General features: G+C 46.7%; 1 long non-coding RNA gene across 5 annotated transcripts in view; it reads left to right on the top strand.

Moving 5' to 3' along the window:
* Positions 1 to 10583: 10583 nt before the first annotated feature.
* Positions 10584 to 14922, top strand: part of LOC123618733 (uncharacterized) — a 37844-nt gene continuing 33505 nt past the window's right edge. For all 5 annotated transcript variants that reach the window (XR_012506935.1, XR_012506937.1, XR_012506936.1 and 2 more), the window contains exon 1: positions 10584 to 11562. This is a non-coding gene — a long non-coding RNA (uncharacterized LOC123618733). The remainder of the gene's footprint in view (positions 11563 to 14922) is intronic.

The raw sequence follows: 14922 nt of genomic DNA, 5'->3' as shown, positions 1-14922 counted from the left end.
CTTCCCATGCCCTAAAGCAGAACCCGCATCCTGGAGTCTTCTCACCTTAGGATGCAACTCTTTTGGGGAGGTGGTTAACATGAGTGGAGCCCAGACCACTCAGAGTCCTACCAACCTAACCGAGGAGATGTCAGGAAAACTCCTGCATTCTTGCCCCACCTGATGCCAGCAGAGGTGCCCAGCCTTCCTCCTGCCTGTAGGTGGTTCCATCATGCCCTGTCCCACAGTCCTGGGGACCACTGCCGTTCTCTCCTGGGTGCTACTGGGGGCTCCTCTCCCCAGACAGTAGGGGACCTGCAGGATTTGAACTCAGCCCTCACCCAGCCAAGATGCAGTGTTCCTATACCTGACAGTCCCAAGGTCTAAAAACAGTTCTTTGGTACAGGGGATGAGCTCTCCAGTAACCTGGCTTGAGGTAGTAGGAAGAGGCCACAAAATCCTCTTTCTCTAATTTTCAGAGAAGTCGGCCTGCATGGACTCTCTGGGTTTCTCTCACATGGGCTGGAGGTGAGTGCTGGGTCCAGAGCACAAGGATAAGGACTGTCTAGTGCTTCTCTGTGGAATGTAGGAATCTCATAACCCACGGCTCTCCACTTAGAGCTTTTGCCAAAGTTCTCAAATACCAGGACGAGGTCTATGGCACATAATTCTAATTAATTTCCCACTAGAATTATGAGCCCCATAAGGGCAGAGGATTGGCTTGTTAACATCTCTATTTCTAGTAATGGGAACAAACAGTGTCCAGCACAGAGAGACAGAGTTAATGAATGCATGAGTGCCAGCAGCAACCCTAGAAAAGAGAAAAGAGAAGAGACTGGCATACAGTTTATACTGAGTTTGGGCTCTGGTGATCACCACACTGTTTTGTTTAAAAAAAATTAATTATTTTATTATTATTATTGTTTTATTTTTATTTAATTTTAATTTTATTTAATTTTTATCTTATTATTTTTAATTATTATTATTTTAGTTTATTATATTATTTTATTGAAGTATAATTTATTTATAGTGTTGTATTCGTTTGAGGTGTACAGCAAAGTGATTCTGTTATATATACATATATAAATATAAAAATTCTTTTTCAGATTCTTTTCCATTATAACCACACTGCTTTCTTTTTTTTTAGTCTTATTTTTTATTGAAGTGTAGTCAATTTACAATGTTAGTTTCAGGTGCACAGCCAAGTGATTCAGTTATACATACATATGTGTATATATATATATAATATGTATTTTTCAGATTCTTTTCCATTATGGCCCATTACAAGAAATTGAATATCGTTCTCTGTGCTACACAGTAGGTCCCTGCTATTTATCTATCCTGCATGGAGTAATGTGTATCTATGAATCCCAAACTCCTAATCTCCCCCCCAACCCCTCGGTAACCTCAGTTTGTTTTCTATGTCCGAGCCACACTGTTTTCTAAGTGCCCATTTAGGAGACGGTCCCGGGACACAGGTGAGCAGCAAACTGATTCAGCCCTGTGGGTGAACCAGACTCAGGTCTGGGGGGCGTGGACGAGCAGTGGGCTCAGCTCTGGGTTTTGAGTTAGAAGCCACGGCTCACTGATTTGGGGCTCCACTGAGACCCTGTTTAACTGTACCTGGAGGGCATTATTTGTTATCTGTTATTTGTTTTATACTGGTGCAGACTTAACGGCTAATCAATCTGTTTCAATCCTTGCACCCATCTTAGCGAGAGGCAGACCTTCCTGATGCCCCGCCAGTGCTGTGGCTTGTCGTGCTCTCACGCCTTCCTTGCCTCTGACGGATCTGTGCTACCACCTGGCCCTGCCCCGCTTGCATCTTGGCACCTCCATGTAAACCAGGGACCCATCCCCCAGTGCCTCCTCCCACCTGCATCCTGGCCTGCAGTGAAGAGTCATGAGAGTGTCTTTCAGAGATTCTGACACTCCCCTCTCCAGCTTGCCTTGGTGACAGGAGTGCCCTCTGGGCTCTTTCATTAATCCCGTCATCTGTCGATGGACATTTGGGTTGCTCCCGTGTCTTGGCTATTGTAAATAGTGCTGCTGTGAACATTGGGGTGAATGTGTCTTTTGGAATTATAGTTTTCTCTGGATATATGCCCAAGAGTGGGGTTGCTGGATCAGAGGATAACCCTATTTTTAGTTTCTTAAGGAACCTCTATACTGCTCTCCATAGTGGCTGCCCCAATTTACATTCCCACCAACAGTGCTGGAGTTTCCTTTTTCTCTTAACCCTCTCCAGCATTTATTATTTGTAGACTTTCTCCTGATGGCCATTCTGACTGGTGTGGGCTCTTTCCAAAGATGCAGTTAGAGTGTAACTGGCTTCCTGTCAAGACCCGCAAAGGGCTGAGGTTCTATCAAGCCAACAGGTTAGTTTCAGGGACAATAACAGGAAAAACTAGACTCTTGGACCAGAGATGAAAGACTGTATTACTCACAGTAAAAGCAGTAACCAGTGTTAGCATAGTTTGGGGGTGTTTTTTTGCCCCTAAACTACACGAAGGATGCAGTGGGCCCAGATCCACATCACGCATGTTGCGGGTTTGTGTTTCAGCCAAGGAACCCTGGCCAAGGGCCCATGGCTCTTTAAGCAAGTAGCAAACACTGCTGCAAACACTGCTGCTAACACTGCAGCAAACACTGGCTGCATGGGAGGTGGTCATGCCGTGGTCACCTTGACCCGCTCAAGTGCCTCAGAAATCACTTAGCATTTGGTAAGACTGCAGGGATATGTGGTCCATGGCAAACTTTGGTTCCCAATGGCACATATTGTCAACCACCCCAATGTTTCTATCTCCTAAAATCTCCTAAGGACGCCACTGGCTTCTCAGCCTCATTTTGCATGGGCCACCACTGAGCCAAAGTTCCAGAGACCATCTGAGCTCACAGGTAGGGCTGCTCCCGGCTGCTGGACCCAGCCCTGGGCCCAGAATGTGGGTGAGGGGCTCAGGGGAATCAATTCCACACTTCTGGGATCACGGTTTCCCGCTGCGATCCATTCCCCAGATTGACATCCATCCATGTCCCGCGGATTCTGACTGATGTAAATTAGCGTCTTGCCATCCTCCTGATGCTGGCTTCCCAGTTCTGCCCTAGTCACTGAACCTGGGATATTTCGGACCCTGAGGAGGGGTTGGGTTGGGATGTGAGAAGAGGTAGGTTCTTTATCAGAGTAGCTCCCTGAGGAGGTCGTTAAAGAGCAGTCAGGCAAGGTAGGAAGGGACTGTGGAGGGCAGTGAGCACGGTCCCGAGTTGCTCAGGCATGCGAGAGGGCTACTGACTGCTTGACCCCACGGGATCTCACTTGGGTCTGTGTCCCAGGAGGGGCCAGTGTGATCTAGAAAGCAAAATGCAGGTCATGCAAACCCACCCCACACCCCCCTGCCCGGCACCCTGGGTCCCCACTCCTGCCTCCCTTCCCGTCATATCAGGGTGACATGCTAGCTCTGCTCTGTGGTGGCTTAGGCTCTCCACGATGCTGCCCAGACTCACCTTTCTCTGCCTGGCTGGCTCTGCTCTGGCCATGTGGGGCTCCCTCGTGCTTCCAGTGGAGCAGGCTGGCCCCGCCCTCTGTGGATGCCCCCTGCAGAGAGAGGAGAGCTCTGCTGCCGTGGCTAACAGCGCCCCACCACTCACTTTCTAACAGCAATCGCTGCTTTCCTCCAGGGCACCAAGTCCATGTGAAATAGATTTTCTGGTTTCCTGTTTCTTGTCACTTTCCCCTGGCATGTCAGGTTGTGGGGGCTGAGGACTTCCCCCTTGCTCACTGTTGGGTAGAGTTGGCTTCCGGGTTTGGAGTAACAGTGCAGATGGGTTCTGTTGGCCATTCTGATTCCTTCTGTCATGACCCAGTGTGTGCTGACCTCCTGGGGCTTACAGTCTGTGGGGAGGGGCAAATGCTACAGGCTTAACCAGACACATAATTATGGAGCCTCCCGTTTTCTTCCACTTGGACCCCTCCTCAGGAATCTAGAAAGTTCTTGGTGGGTTTCTCTCTGCCAGGCTCCTCCCAGGCCTGCCTGCTTCTGATGGAACTTGATGCCACACATGTCTGCTACCACCCACGTGGCCCAGACCTGGATGTCCTGCCACAGAGCACAGGGTCTAGGAGCTTGTCTGCCTCTTGGGTGCATTCTGAGGTGCTCTGGCTGGCCATGGCTCAGTTCTTGACTCTTCTTAAGTAACATGTATGTCCTAAGTGCATGGAAAGGACACTGAAATAGAAATGGGCAAATCAAAATTCTACCCCTAAGTCTGTATTCTAATAGCTGTGCGACTTTGGGCAAGTCCCTCAACCTCTCAGAACATTGCTTGTCTTGTCTCTAAACACAGTCTCTAAATATCTTTTAGGAGAACGCTAAGTAGAAGCTAAGAGTGTGCATGTTAAATCACCTGTAAATGTGCTTGGTCAGCATTCCAAAAGCAAATGGTTGGTGTTTGTAATCCCTATGGCCCATAGGTGGCAGTGCTTGGAATTGTCTGTCTTGCCCTTGTTGGTGGGGTTTGGTTTAGTAAACTCCGAGTTGGAACTCTGGCTAATCACAGGGAAAGCTTCTTAAACTTGCCAAGCTTCCATTTTCCCATTGATGGAATACAGATTCTCCCAGCAGCAGAGATTTGGGGTAAAGATGAAGAATAAAAAGTTCTCATTACTGTTCTTGTCACATAGGATACTCCGGATGAAGGTCAACTCTGCAAATACACAGGGCTCTTCCTTTATCGAAATCTCTTGAAAGTTAAAGATTCTGTGTCTTCCTTCCCAGGCTTTTGCTAAAGGAGTACCACCTGTCACTGTCAGCCTGGAGGTGGCCCGAGAGCCAGGTGGAGGGGCTCAGAGCACACGAGCCAGAGAGGACAGGCTGCCCAGCCATGCCCGGGATCTGCAGGCACCCACCCGTTTCCCAACATGACCCCGATCGTGGGGATAATTCTGCACGACGAGGAGGACAATGAACAATCACGCTGGTAAACAGACGACTGTGAGTAGTGAAAGATGTTTCCAGCAAAGCATTCTGCAGATAGTATTTATGGACTGTAGCTGTTACTGGGATATTTATAGACCGCATGCAAATGTAAAGCATATGGCGCCCTGCTCCAGAAATACTCTTTCAATTAAGCTGTGCGCAGCGCTCAGCCGTGCTGCCCTTTCATCTGAAGATGCTCTCCTGCCCATTTGTGCGCAACATCACTCCACTGTGCAGAAAACAAGGGTGAACAGCTCTCTCTGGGCAAGAGGCTGTTACCCTCTGATTGATGTTCGCCCAGTCCCCGGGGCCCATCCGGAGGTGCCCTGCCGGGAAATGCATGGTTGAATTTTTCCTTCCCTCTTCCTGTTCCTTGGCATGTGGAGATCACTGTGGGGGATGTGGCAGGAAACAGATTTAAGAATAATCTGGAAGGAGGTACCTCGTCTCTAACTTTCAGTTTGGACCTACGGGTCTGGGAGCTGCCAACAGAGGACGTATTCTGCACCTCGCCCCAAGCGACCACTGGGGAATATGTCCCTGTTTAGAATGGAACAGGTGTCCTGAACCCGCTCTCCACAGAAGGCACGTCATGACCTGGGACTGGCGGTTTCCAGACACCAGTTAAACTTTGGGTCAGCGCCGTGGGAGCCCCATGTGTGTGGTCTCCACACCAGACAAACATGGTGCGAAAATGCCAACCATCTTTTGCTTATGCTGAGCTGGAGTGGCGCAGACCTCTTTCACAGTGGGTTTCTTAGACTAGCTGATTTTCTTGAGCATTAAGAAGAGACGCGAGTTTTTCTTTTTAACAGACAATACACAAAAACACTCACAGTTTTGGAGAAATGGAGGAATGCAAATTAATGCAAGTCTTTTGGAAAGACTTTGTGAAGCTGGGTCAAGGACCAAGAGAAGGCTCACATTTTAGCATCAGTATTTCCACTTCTGGTCCTGTTTCCAAATAAATAACCCACATGTGGACGTGGCTTCACACCAAGCATTTTACTGGTATTACTGTTGTGTGTGCGTGTATGTGTGTGAGTTACTAAAAGGCAACAAAGAAATAGTCTAAATATCCAGCATCAAGGAAATCCCTTAATAAACTACTTTATAGCCACTAAAGGCTATTATGGAGCTATTAAAATTAAGTTTATTTGAAGTCACATAAAAATTGGTCTTTATGACACACTGTTAAGATTTTCAAAGCAAGATGCAAAATTAAATATATGAGAGTAGCTACAAAGAGACTAAAAAAAAATTCTATGATGGTAGCATTTCAATTTGGACAAAAGACATTCAAATAATCTAGTAATAGGCACTTGGGGGAAATGTTCTAACTCACTACTAATGAATAACATAAAAATTTTTAAAAAGAAGTAATTATTTTTTTACATATTAAGATGACACGGGTTTAGAAAATGAGAATGGGACAAAACACTCAGTGCCAGTTAAATACAATGAGGATATGATTTTTGTTGCTGTTTGATTGGTTTTAGATTATCTAGACTGCAGAGCCCTTGGTTTTGTAGCTTAACTGTCATCTTTACACACACATCTGAATAATTTCAAACACATCAAGACAAATTAGTTCATGGACATAATCGAAACAGAGAGATACTGCATAATAGTGAAAAAAATTGTACTACCTGTGGATGGACCAAGAACTGAACAGAAAGGGCTAAATTAGGAGCTTGGGATTGACAGATATACACTAGTATATTAAAAAAAAAAAGAATTGAATAGCTGGCCTATACATGCCTATCTCATTAAAAAAGAAAATGCCATTTGCAGCAACATGGATGGACCTAGAGATGATCATAGTAAGTGAAGTCAGCCAGAGAGAGAAAGACAAAAAAATGGTATTATATACACGTGGAATCTAAAATATGATACAAACGAATTTATTTACAAAACAGAAACAAACTCACAGACATAGAAAATAAACTTATGGTTACCAAAGAGGGGTGGTGGGAGGGATAAATTAGGAGTTTGGGATTACTAGATACAAATTACTGTATATAAAATAGATAAATAACTAGGTCCTACTGTACAGCACAGGGAACTACATTCAATAACTTGTAATAACCTATAATGAAAAAGAATATGAAAAAGGATATATTTATACATGTATATCTGAATCACTACACTGTACACCAAAAACTAACACAACATTGTAAATCAACTATACTTCAATAAAAAAAGCATGTCATTTGCAAGCAGTGACCATTTTGAGCTTTTTTCACCCCAATACATGTACCTCTTACTTTATTACTCTTCCAGTGGGATTACTTGGTAGTTTAGGAAGAGGTTTACATAATCTGCTATTCCCGACCTCAACTTTTAGTTTTTCTTGAGGAAGATGGCTATTTCCCTTTTCTGTTATTTCTTCACCTCTCACTTCCCTATTCTTAATTTTCCCTTTCTTCCCATATTCCATTTCCAACTCTGACCGCCACGATGAACCAGACGCATCTGCACCCTGGCCTTTCCTCTCCTTGTTGGTTACTGCCGGAGCTCCTGACAGTTTCCAGGTCCCCAGGCTGGACGCAGGACCTGACCCAGTGATGGGGCCACACAGCGCCTGGGGCCCCGGTGACGTGTGCCCCTAGGGAGAAAGAAAAGATGAAAGCTTTAATTACTCCATCTAGGTTTCCTTCCCACTTTTGCCCTGGACCAAGGGGTTTTGACTTTGCTTTTCTGTAATTTCAACAGATTTCAAAAGAGCAATTTGGAAAACTCAAGTTTCCCAGAAGAAGAGGAGCATTCCTTGGCGACACGTTTCTTTTTCTTGGAAAGGAGTCATGCTTTATTTGGACACTGCCTGATTCTGGGGACAAGATCCAACTTAGGGGTGTCCCCTGGCTCTTCTCAAGGGTTCTGCCAAAGCCAACATCATCTATCTGCTTGCTCCTTCCAAAACTTGCCTGGAGGGAAGTGCTCGCACAGGTTCCCAGGAAGGGTTTAATGGCTGGTGACTAAGTTACACAGGACTGTCCACCAGGTCTCAAGTTCAACAGGGGCTGTGCTGTGGGGTACAGTGTGCTGGTTTGCAGGGTCAGAGGGGGCCTGGCTTCTCTGCTGCTGGGCTTCCTTGGGTTTATGCACACGCCATCCAGCCAGGTAAATCCGCATCTACAATTGCACTATTAATATGCACCCAAGGTGCGCTTGTGGGCGCTCGGAAAGGCATGTACACCCGGCACTGGTAGGTGTCCTGGGAATCCAGCTCTGGGGACTCTACGGTCCACTCACCCATCACAGAATAAATCAGGAATAGCCTTCCCAGCAAGGCAGCCGGCGGCCTGGCAGTGTTGGGGGGTGTGGGGTTTCCTCCCTGCCGCTGCAGCCATAGCTGGCCGATCACGGCGGTGGTGCCTCCCGCTCTTCCCACGCAAAGAGTGGGACCACATCTGCCCTCGGGGGTCGGGGGTGAGGGTCGGAGTGGGAGGGAGGTGGCAGGCCGCGGCATCGGACGGCTGCTGGGCGCCTCCTTCACTTTCCCGATGATGGCAGAGCGCTTGTTTGCCTCTGCTTTCTGAGCTCCCGCAGCCAGGATTCCCACCGCAGACGCGCCGCCTCATCACAGTGCGGTCGCTGTCTGGAGGGTCGCCCAGAAGCCAGAGAGGGTGACTTGGTGGAGCGCAGGGGCGGGGGAGCGAGGTCCGGGAGCAGGAGGTTTCCGGGCCGGGTGGCGTGACGGTGACGCGCTGGAGGCGAGGGAGCCCCCACGCCGGGGAAGCAGCGGTGGCGCTGAGTCTGGCCGGAGTGCGGAGGGGAGGGAACTGGCAGAGGAGACCGTTCGGCGGGGAAGGACCCTCTGATCTCAGATAGACCCTTCCTCCCGCAGGGCACCTTCAGTCTGGCAGGAGGGCGCTGAGGGTGAGGCCTCTTCGCCCCCCAAGCCTCTCCGATCCCAAAGGGCTCCTGGCATTTTCCCCGCCCCAGCTGGGCTGCCCCTGGGGCGCGCTGTGAACTAACGCCTATTTAATGTCAATAGGCAGAAATGATTTCTTATTGAATGTCATTTGCAAATCACTAGTTTGCTGCTTCAAACAGCACTTAATGTCAATTACTTTTTTTATACCAACTGAAAATCACTGGTTTGCAGTTCCAAGCCTCTCTTAATGCCAATTACTGCTCTGAGTGCTGGCTACACTGTCATTTGACACTGGATTTCTAAGCAGTAACTTGCTCTTATGGGCTCCATCTGGCTCGGTCTTGGATTAACCCTTATTCCCTCTCACAAGCAAGGGAGCAGAGCTCTCTCAGTGTGGCTTGGCCAGGGGCAGGCTCTTTGGAGGCCCAGCAATCCGGGATCACCCCAGACACCCCAGGCAGCCCCAAAATCTTTGGGAGGGGAGGGAGATGTTGGAGCCATAAGTGCCCCTGCCAAGCCTCTCCTTCCCCTAGGACCAGCAGCTCCACCCCACCCTCCCCACCCTCAGACCCACCATCCTTTTCCACTAACCTCATGGAGGCTCCTGCAGGTAGGCGTGCAGTGAGGTCAGAGGAGGGAGGCTGACCCCCTCAGCCTGGTATAGCCTGGCCCTCATTTTGAGTTCCTGGTTAGGACCCAGCTGTGCAAGACACCAAATCACCTCTTGCCATCTGTGCATTTGGGCCATGTCTCCTCCCTGGGGTCTCATTGTTGCCGAAAAACGGGCCTCTGTACGGCAATAATCAAATTGAGACTTGGGAGCAGAGTTCTGGGAGAATTAGAGAAGAGTTGCTTTACTGCTTTGCCAGGCAGAGGGGAGTCACAGCAGGCTGACGCCTCAGAGACTGCGAATTCATCTCGGGGTTGGCATCCTGAGGTTTTATGGAAAAGCTGAGCAGAACAGAAAGGTGGCAACCATCAGGGTGTTTTCCGGGGTGCTGTATTTTTCTTAATCTTGATGAATTCACCTGGAGTCATGGAGAAACTCCAGAGGGTCTGTTCATTCTTCTGAGGCTATCAGCCCATGACCACCTCTCTAGAACACAGCTTCTGGCTTAAAGGATAAGCTATTCTGGGTAAAGGTTGTCTAGGGAGTGGAGTGTGTCATGGAAAGGCTGGGGACTGTTTAGCACCAAAGCAGTTGAGCAAGTGAAGCAGAGATGGGGGTTAGTCTGAGAAAAGAGAAAAACAAGTTGCAAGAATTTGAAGTCAGAATCAATCAGCAAACAGGTTTAGCATCATGGAAGCCTTTGTTTTTAGTTAGTTTCCTACTCTTTCGTCACCTGTACAGCAGGGATCTCTTCTTCTGGCCCTAGAGTGGTTTGGAGCATTAAGTGGTGACTGTGCGTAGAGTGTCTAGTGAATTATTCAGCACAAAGGGAGCACTCTGGGCATGCTCGGGGAGCCCCCGGGATAGGCGCACCTGGCAGGCTGTGCAGGGATGACTGGCGCTGCTGCTCCCTGTCAGCCTGCAAGGCTTTCCCTGGGCTGCAGTCACAGCGAGGCCACTGCGAAGCCGCCCGTTCACCGGCCAGCAGCTGGGTCCGATCCATCTTTACCCTGCCTGTGAGCTAATGGCAGTTCCCTGGAGGGGAAGTGGTTCCCCAGAGAGGGGAGGTGCTGGAACCGGAGGAGGAGGATAAAAAGAGAGAGAGGATAAGGGGAGGGGAAATCGCGGAAGACAGGAAGAGGATGTCCCGTGTTTTCTTTATGGTTCGCAGCTCTGCGGCCCATCTGGGATGTGTCCATGTCTTCGGGTTGGCAGGCAGATGCCTAATGATAAGTTTCAGGGACCAAGATCTAATTTTTATCTTCAGAGAGTGGTGACACTTGGGGATGATGACGCAATTGGAAATGCCGTCTTCTGATTAACATGGAAATATATCAGCGCAGTTGGACGGAGGAGAGGCCCGGGAGACGTTCGTGTGCTCTGGAGGTCCCAGTGGTGTTCCCAGCTCCGTGAAGTCCGTTACCCTGCTGTCCAGGGCGGCTGTTCAGATTTGCTGGCAAATCTCTTTACTAAGCAGGCCTGAGGCTGGCTGGAAATGACTGGGGAAGGGGCCAGGAGGCAGGAAGGGGCCATTCATTGAATCCGACTAAGTGACAGCCCTTGAGCTGGTGGCTTTGTGGTGTGACTTCGCTCAGTCTTCCTGTAAACTGGAAAGGTCAGCAGGATTGTTACCATTTACAGAGAACTCTGAAGCTCAGAAAGGGTAGCTCGGCGCCTCTCAAACTCTAGTGTCCATCCCCGTCACCCCAGGGTCACGTCGTGGTGCAGGTTCTGAGTCAGCAGGTCTGGGCCAGGACGGGACTCTGCAGCCCTGACAAACGTCCCGGCGGTGAAGATGCTGGCGGTCTGCTGATTGCACTCTGAGGAGTGCGGGCTTGTGTCATCTGCCCAGGACACGCAGCTGCTTGCAGGGCGAGCTCTGACTGACTGTAGTTATTGGCAATGGGAGGTCCTGCAGAGTCTGCTGTGAGGGCCCAGGTGTGCCGGTTGAGGTCCTGGACTCCTGTCCATTGGTAGATTGGACCCTGGGAACCTGATAAGGCAGGAGCTGCTGGGGCTGCAAACCTGATGGTGACACTGTGACTCCTACCGCGTGGGGTGGAGAAGTCAGCCCAAGCCTGCGTGGGGCGGACTTCTCAGGCAGACCAGGACATCGTAAGGTAAGATTTTAGGTTGAAGATAAGTTTCAAATAAGGCTGAGTGTGAGAGCGGAGATGAGATGTGCAATAATTCTCAAATTTTCCTTTGAAAATAGTTCAATTTTAAATTAACTAAATTAATTAAAAATTTTTTAAAAATTAAAATTTTAATGCATTCATCAAAATTTAATCCATCCATTAATTAATGTTTAATTAATTAATGTTAATATTAATTAATTAATTAAACATTTGAAGTATATTTTACAGTGCTAAAAAAGTACCCATTTAAGTTTGGGATTAGCAGACACAAACCACTATATACAAAATAGATAAACAACAAGGACCTACTGTATAGCACAAGGAACTATTTTCAATACTTTGTAACAACCTATGAAATGAAAAAGAATGTGTGTATATATTAACTGAATCACCACGTTGTACACCAGAGACTAACACAACAGTGTCAATCAATTATACTTCAATAAAATCAATCAATCAATCACAGCAGAAAAGATGGGCCACACTAAGAATAAACTTAGCAAGAAATGTGTGAGGAGGGTAGAACATAGAAACCAGGGGGGAGAAGTATGGGGGAGAGATAGATTAGGAGTCTAGGATTAGCAGATACACATTACTACATACAAGATAGATAAATAACAAGGACCTACTCTACAGCACAGGGAACTATATTCAGTTTCTTGTAATGAGCTGTAATGGAAAAGTATCTGAAAAAAAATATGTACATATATATATAACTGAATCGCTTTGCTGTACACGTGAAACTAACATTGTAAATCAACTACACTTCAATGGAAAATAAGAATAAAAAAAAGAAATACGTAAGGAGGAGAAAAAGAAAACTTAAAACATCACTAAAGATTAGTGGAAACACGCATTCTGTTCTTTGATAGGAAGCTTTTAAGTGTACATAAAATTTTTACATTGCTCCCCCCAAAAGTACCAAATGGGTTATTTAAAATAAATTTTAGAAAAAAAAAAAAAAAAGAATATGGTTCAGTAACTTTGATAGATGTGCACACCAGGTGTTCATAACCACGGTCGAGACGTGGCACATTCCCAGTGTTCTGAAAGCATCTCGCATCGCTTCAAGCCATCAGACTGGTACCCCGCTTGCTCCTCTCAGTAGGTTCCTCCTTTCTTCTTGCCAGGTGGTAGTTCATTGTTTGGATAGAACACACTTGCTTATTTATCATTTTCCTCTTGGCGGTCAGTCGGACTGCTTCCAGTTTTTGCCTGTTAGGGATAAACTTGCTGTGACCATTCACAGAAAAGCATTTTAGTGACCATGTTTTCTTCGCTCTTGGGTAAATCGCTAAGAATACAATTGCTGGGTTGTGGAAGTGAGCTTTCCTTTCTGAAATTCTTCCATTTCTAATTTTCCTTCGGTGAACTCATTGATTCACTCAGTTTGTCAATATATTGAGCACCTACTATTTGCCAAGCCCTATTATGTGGGATAAAGGAATTGAACTGTTAAAACATAAAAAAAAAAAAGCCTCATGTAGCTTGTTTAGGGGAAAAAGAAGACAAACCAACAAAACCCCCAGATGTACAATAAAGATATCAGATAGCTGTGTATTTTATGTAGAGAATTAAAAGAGTATGCTGTGATAGAGACTGACTTTGTGGTCAAGGAGTAGCCCTCTGAGGGGCTGACATTTAAAGCTGAAATCTGAATGCTGAAAAGGTTCCACCCACCCGGCGATATTGGGGGTGGAGGCCAGGGAGGGGCCAGAGCAGAGGCCCTGGGACAGACATAGGACAGAGGAGTCGTGTCACTGGAGCAGGACGGGCAGAAATGTGTGTCCTCAGAGGGGCCAGGGGGCTGGATGGGAAGTTGTCTGCTATTTCTCTCTGTGTTTACCTGCTTACCTTCAGCCTCTGAGGACAGAGGTTTTTCTTGTTGCTTCACCCTTTGCTTGGAACAGAGCCTGGCACATGGCAGGTCCTTATTAAATATTTGTTGAGTAGGTAACTGAATGAATGAATGAATGAATGAATGAATGAATGAAAGAATGAAAGGACCACTTGTTCAGTGTCCTGTCTGGGGCACGGTGTTGGGTGTTGTTGCTACAAAATGAAGTAAGACAGTTCTTCCTCTTGGTGAGCTGCCCAGGCATTGGGGAGGAGAGACAAGAGATCATTCTATGATAAGTGCCCTGACAGAAGAAATCAAAGGGTGACAGAGAGATACAGAGGAGGGCACCTGGTGGGCACTCAAGGCAGATGTTCTGGAGGTGTGGTTCTTGTTGGTGGCGGTGGAGTAACTAGGCTGGAAAAAGTAACTGAAGAAGAAGAGACAATTACTGCAATTGCAGACAGAGCTGCCTAAAAGAGCACATGTTTGGTAAATTACACGATGTTCTCTATAGTTATACCCACATCCATGGAAAAGATGCGATGGAGCTATCCAGGGACAGCTCAAGGAAAGAAATTTGAAATTTATTCTGAGAACCACTGAAAGGTTTTAGTAACGGTGAGAGACGTGATCAAATTGGTGTTTTGGTTAAATGAAAGCCTTGACTGGCTTTCTAATTGACACAATGAAGTCTACTTCCTTTTCGATCCTCATGAAAATGACAGTAGAAGAATTTTTTAAATGCAGAAACACCCACTAGAAAGTTTGCAGTGAAAAGAGATGCTAATAATGAAATAGAACAGCCAGAATTCTCATACACAGCTGGTAGGAGTGTCAGTGGATACAAACAATCTGGAAAACAGAATGATGGTCTCTGCTAAAGCACGCTCTCTCTATCTCTCTCCTTCTCTCTCTCTCTATATATATCACTCATATATATAAAGCACGCTATCTCTCTCTGTCTCTGTCTCTCTGTCTATATATATCTCCTATGACACAACAGTTTCACTCCTAGACATATACGTAGCAGAAATGCATACATATGTTTACCAAAAACATGCACAAGAATATTTCTATCAACAGTAGGTCCCACATTGGAAACTACCAGGTGTCCATCAAAAGTGGGTAAGTAAATTGTGGTTCATTTGTACAGTGGAGAAATGAACCATATATACAGCAGTGGGAATGAACTAGCTACATTTTACATTATGGATTAATGCCACAAACAAAACGCGGAGTGAAAAAAGCCAGACAAGAAAGAATCCATACTGCATCATTCCATGTACATAAAGTTAAAAAAAAAAGGGAAACATTCATCTGCGTTGTTAGGGAAGTCAGGAGAGTGGAGACCATTGTGAGGAGGGAGACTGAGACTGAAAGGTCGCCTAAAGGGGTCTTCTGGGATCCTGGTAATGTTCTGTTTTGTGATGTGGGAACTGGTTATAAGATCGTGTTTTATTTTTGAACATTGATTAAGATCTACTCTTATGATATATGCAATC

This window comes from Camelus bactrianus, chromosome 5 (assembly GCF_048773025.1).
Source record: "Camelus bactrianus isolate YW-2024 breed Bactrian camel chromosome 5, ASM4877302v1, whole genome shotgun sequence".
Taxonomy (NCBI): Eukaryota; Metazoa; Chordata; class Mammalia; order Artiodactyla; family Camelidae; genus Camelus; species Camelus bactrianus.
Note: the sequence above shows the minus strand (reverse complement) of the source record. Positions and strands in the feature narration are given on the sequence as shown.